The sequence below is a fragment of the Mesocricetus auratus genome, unplaced genomic scaffold (genome assembly GCF_017639785.1).
Source record: "Mesocricetus auratus isolate SY011 unplaced genomic scaffold, BCM_Maur_2.0 Super-Scaffold_100007, whole genome shotgun sequence".
NCBI classification, from domain to species: domain Eukaryota; kingdom Metazoa; phylum Chordata; class Mammalia; order Rodentia; family Cricetidae; genus Mesocricetus; species Mesocricetus auratus.
The window spans coordinates 52,125,280-52,131,279 of record NW_024429191.1 but is presented as its reverse complement, the minus strand read 5'-3'; positions in this window follow the sequence as shown (position 1 = coordinate 52,131,279).

Below are 6,000 nucleotides of genomic sequence, written 5' to 3'. Positions count from 1 at the left end.
TGCTGGAGCCTAAGACACAGACTGAGATTGAGTGGGCGGGAGATAACTTCTGGGGGCTTCAGACTCCCATAGGGTACCATCTACCTCCTGCTCACACCTCTCCAACATGAAGTTCACGCCCTGTCTTTGCAAACTGTCAGCCTTTCTTGGGCACATATCTCCTGCTTCTGAAGCCGAGGAGAGGCCAGCATAGAGTCCAGGACAGAAGCATTCTGCCTCTGAGCTCCTGTCACTGTCTCCAGCCCTATCAGTCTCTGACAGACTTCTGAGACTTAACTTGCTTTCTCAATGCCCCTACCCCAAGACTTTGTATTCAGATCTCTGTGTCAAGGTCACACTTCTTTGACCTTAACAGAACGCCAATGTCACCTCCTTTTCTCTAGTCTCTGCTCTGAATAACACAGCTAGGGTGTTCGACTTTCTAGGCACCTGCAGGTAGTCTCTGCAGATCACCCACTGATTACTACTCTTGCCCTTTCCCACAAGCTAAGCACAGCCAGATGGTGACTGGCACCCCATCAGACTCCCTCTTGCTTAGACGACACATAGTCACTTACCCTGGGGTGCAGAAGGCCAACCCTTCAGTCCAAACATGCTTTACTAATGATTCGTATGGCTGAGTTAGAAAAAGGTACCACTCAACCCTCCAAAGAGATTAGGGAATGTTTCTCGGAGGGAGGTTTAAAGATGGGGATGCAGCAGTAATGCCATCTAAGCTGGGGGCACAGCCTGCATAATGACCAGGGCTCAAGACGGTGCAGTGACAGGAAAGGAGCCAGTGGAGCTGAAGACCCTGGATGAGTTCATGGGAAACCCTGGCAGAGGAGGGCTTGGCAACAGGTTGAGTCACTTTGTGAGGCCCTCAAACATAACTTGGAAGCTGAGATTAATGCCAGGGAAGCAAGGAGCTAAGGAAGGCTCCAGGCTACATAGACAACTGAGCCTGAAGGAGAACAGAACATGGATGTGGGAAGACCAATGTCCTGGGGCCAGGAAGAAGGTGGCATGGGGATCATGGGGAGGGGGAAGAAGCTGCTAGCCATGCAGGATACATATGAAAAGGTAGTGTGGACAAGAGGTAACTGCTGTCGGAACCAACCTCAATTTAAGTCACCTCAGATAACTTACTTAGATATAGAAGTAACCCCCAACCCTGCCTGTATCCATCACAGCCAGAGCCAGATGGGTACCCTTCAATACTTGCCTCTACCCAAAGCAATGAGTGGACATATTGGGCTAAAAAGGCTTTGCTAGGCCAAAAGCAAAAGTGGACAGAGGTTGCCTCACCCACCCTCCCTCATCCTCTGGTTTCCCTCCTGAGAAATAGCCGACACCAACTGCTCCATCCTTGTGCTAAGCCCATGAGTGTGAGCTATTCTGAACAGCTAGGGCAAGTGGGGGTCAGGACAATGTGGCCTCGGACTCCAGCAGGTGTAATTAGCTCCTGAGTCACCCTTATACGCCTTGCATCCTCACCTGCTGGACTCTCTCCCTCCCTGCCCTCCGACTCCCTCATCTGGGAAGTGCCATGTCACAGCTGCCAGGGCCCTAACACTGACTGAAATGGCCTGTCCTAGGGACACAGACCAGGCAGAGGCCGCAGGGAGACTTCCATAGCTGCTATGTCAATACCGGTAAGCGCCTGGGCCATCTTGAACATTCCATCACACTCCTGCCGTGGAGATTCCCATCCCTAAGCTGAGGGAGACAAGCTCTGGAGTTTCTCACTCCTTGGGATTCCCAAACCTCAAGGACAAGTTCCTGGGCCTGTCAGAGCCTGCATTCTCTCCCCTTTCTGTTGTCAAAAGTTGGTATGGCTTTTTTTCCCTCATACTAGAAACCCAGCTCTCCCCCATCTTCCTGAGGCCCATGGGCCAAGAGCAGAAATAGCCCAGAGGATCCCACATCCATGCTGTAGTCTTTCTGGAGGATACTAGCTTCCCTAAGTGACAAGGACTTACCTGGAAGGTTCCAGGTGGTGGTGGCAGCCCTTGGTTTGAGATCACCGCATGTCTGGGGCCAAAAGCCCACCGTCGGGAAGGTAGCTGAGGAGGTGAGAGGCTCTCATCATAGGCACAGAGACAGCTGACAGCTGGAATGAAGCATCAGAGGCAGAACTGGCTGGGCCACCTGCCCTCGGCGCCAGGCAGGCCACACCCACCACCCACGTGCCCTACGTGAGTCACCCCCACACCCACAAAGCAGCCTCACCCCACAGGAGAAAAGGTAGGAAGGGCTCTTGCTGTGGCACAAAGCTGAAGGTCTGGTCCCAACCCTTCCCTCTCTTCTATCTGATGCTCATCAGGCATCAATAGCCTCAGTCTCCTCACTTGGGAAATGGTACCCATTACAGAGAACTTGCCGATCCTGAATGTCACCCACAGGCAAAGATGATGGAGGTGGAGAAGTTTCACAGGTGCTCTGCTCTGATCCCTGGGAAAGAAGGCTGCAACCAAAGGCTATCCTGGTAGACCCCAGGGTGGTTAGCTGTAAGACTTGACATCCATCTTGCAAAAATAGTTCCTGGGATCAAGTCCCTTGGAGACAGAGGAAGTCCAATGTTTCCCAATAGTTTCTATGCATCATGGACCTTCATGTGCGACAGTCTCACCACTTCCTGCCTCTGTGATCTTGGGCAAGTCATTTCTTCCAGGCCTGGGTGGGTTTGCTCGCCTGTCAAGCATACATGGCCCACCTTGGAAGGTAGAGAATAAATGAGGGAGCAAATGGAAAGGGCTAGAACAAGGACCTAGAGGGAAGAAAGAGTTCTTAACCTATGACAGTTAGTCGTGTTATTGCCACACCAATTGGCTCTCCCAGTCACTGTTCTCCAAGGCCAGGGCACCACAGGAAGACTCTATGCCCTCCCATCTTGCCCAAATGGCTTCTGGGAAAGGGGTGGAGCAGAGTTTGACTCAGGAGCTGCACATGTCCTCAGGAGCTTCTGCAGGGAAGCTGTGTAGGCATGCATGACAGGCTTAGAACGGAAGTCCCTGCTCAGTGACAATGCTATTGGCTGACACAGCAGGGGCTTTCCCACCTGTTCCCAAGAGGACAGATCCTAGATCTCTGATAACTACAACCTGCCCAGCCTGGGGAGGTGGAATGAGGCAGGGTCAGCTTCTAGGCCATCAGAGAGAAAGACCTGTGACCAGAACAGGGCAGAGTGGGCTTCAGGTGTGACTTCTATGGGGCAGAGCTCCTGCAACTAACTCCACGGAAACCTGCAGTTAGTACTCAGGATTTCTCATCACTGTTCCAGAAACACCACCATCAAAGTCCTACCTTCAAAGAAATGCAGGCTCTTTCTTCCTCACCTGCCCAGGCCTGACTCAGTCTTGACTTGTCTTTGCCTCTGATGTCTCAGAAGCCTGGGCATGAGGCTGTTCCAGGCTCTGTGTTGAAACTTTCCTTGATTACCCCCATTTCTTCAGCAACCAGCTGGAGACTAGCTTAAAAGGTACTTTATCAGTCACCTCAAGGCACGCTCTGTAACAGTGGGGATTAGGGAAGCCCCCTTTGCTATAAGGATATGACCCCACAGAAACCCAGTGTAGCTCCAACAGCTGGTCCACAGTCAGTGTCCTTGAATTCAGCCATTGTAAGTCCACTTACATAGGAGACCCCAGCAAGAAACCAGTGAAGGATTCAGAACCCAGGGATGTTATCCTTACCCTCAGGAAACTTATGGACCACCAAAAGACCAGCTCCGTCTGGGATAATCCCATCCCAGGTGATAAGGGCCAAATAAGGCAGGGGAGATACATCCAATGAGGAAACAGGTTTAAATCAGAGGGAGCATCTGGACTGGAATTGGGAGGAAGGAAGTCTCATCAGCAGAGCATCAGCCTCCTGAGCCCCTGGCCTGTTTCAACGTGTGATGACATGCCTAGAGCAACATGTGGACTCAGCAAAGTGATCGCTTGTGGGGCTGAGATGCAGTAAACTAAGTGACCCCAGGCTGCTGGGTCAACCCTGACCCCTTAGTCACCCAGAGTTGGGTTGGCCCCTGGCCAGTCAGGGACACTGACACTACTGTAATCTGACCCAGCTGGGCTGAACAAGCAGCGCATGCTATCTGTCTACCTACCTGGCATCAAGTTTGCCTTTGTGAGGCTTCTGTCTTCAGTCTGGGGTCCACAGAGCACAACTGCAGATCTGTGCAGCTGGAAGCACCTCCTGTATCTTTCTCCAGCCCTTTCAAACCCAACATTGCTTGCCCTGTCCTAGCTACCATGTGGATGGCCTGCAGGGCTCATTCACAAAACCCTAACTCTTTTTTTGTTTTGGTTTGTTTTGATTTTTTATTTATTTTTTACATTCCAATGCCAGTTCCTCCTCACCCCTCTCCACCCGCTCCCCCCACTCCTCCCCACCTCACCTCCCATCTGCTTCTTGGAGAGGGTAAGGCCTCCCCTAGGAAGTCTTCTAAGTCTGTCCATCATCTCGTTGAGGAAGGACCAAGGCACCTCCCCACCCCCCACCCATGTCTAAATCCCCAACTCTTAACAACTGCCCTCCACTACCAGGTTCCCAGTTCCCACAGCAGCCACAAGCTGTGCCATGCCCGCTTTACTTTAGCAATCTGAACTCTCCTCCCATGTTGGAAAGAATATACACTAATCCCAAGAGTGGGCCTCTCAGATTTGGGTATGCATATGCAGAAGAGGACAGAGCCTGGGGTGGGATACAGGCCAGGAAGAAAAAGGAAGATTCTGGAAACCTGGCCCCAGCCTGCCTTCCAGAGGCCTGAACGTCAGGCAACCTCCAGATGTCTGCCAAGATACCCAAGATTCCTCATCCGGCTAGCTGAGGTCAGAGCAGAGCCCTAGTCAGTGGTCTAGCTGCAAAAGCCTTCCTCTGCCTGATGCCCCACACCCACAGAGGACTCACAGAGGCTAGGAGCAAATACACCCTACTCTCTGCATCTTCTAAGACCTACAGATACCAGGTAACCAACCCATGGATTCCAAATTTCCAGGGAGAATGAAAGGGAGTCTCTGTAGGGTGGGGACCTGTGAAGAGGAGCAGATTCCTTTAAACATTCCAGAACACCCTACTTAGTGGGTGAGGCTGGAGGGGGGAATGAAGCAGAGTTCTGTGTCCCACCTCAGGCCTGAACAGAGGTCAGGCTAGATTCCATTTGCATAATGGCAGGATATAGCCATTTCGGGACTAAGAGCTGAGAGGCTGCCTCATTGGGGATGCTGGGTTTGCTGGCACAGGCTGTCAATGGCAGGGGAAGCTGTTGAGGGAGGGGTTAAAGAATTCAATTCATGGGAAATCTGCACTTCTGCTCAATTTCGCTGTGAACCTAAAACTGCTCCAAAAGTATTTATTTAGAGCTGGGCTATATAGCTCAGTGGTAGTGTACTTGACTAGAATGCATGGGACCCTAGGACCAATCCTCATGGCCAGGAAGAAAGGAGGAGGGGGAAGAAGGGAAGGAGGGAGGGAGGAAGGGAAGGAGGGAGGGAGGAAGGGAAGGAGGGAGGGAGGAAGGGAAGGAGGGAGGGAGGAAGGGAAGGAGGGAGGAAAGGAGGGAGAAATGAGGAGGAAGAGGAAGAAAAATAAAACTGGAAACCACTGAATTGAAGTTGCATTAACAAACAGTATTTTAATTTAAAAAGAGAAAGAAGGTTCAGACAAGACCTCTATAAACAAAAAAGGTCCACACAGATATTTATTTGTTTTTACTTTCAAATCTTCATTTATTTCAAAATCTTATTGCAGTCAAAACAGTGGAATTAACCACACATAATAAGCTATATATTTACATACATGTGTTAAGTTGTGGGGAATAAAATTTATTTTGGCAGGTAGTATTAACAAAAATTAAAATTGCATACATTATAACATAACTCAGCATCCTTAATTTAGTATAAGTCTGAAACATTTTCTTGCTTTCCTGTGTTCTACTAAATCACCACACCTAAACTGTTTTTAAATACTTTAATTTAATTTTACTATTGTTGACTATACTCTGATTCCAAAAGTTTC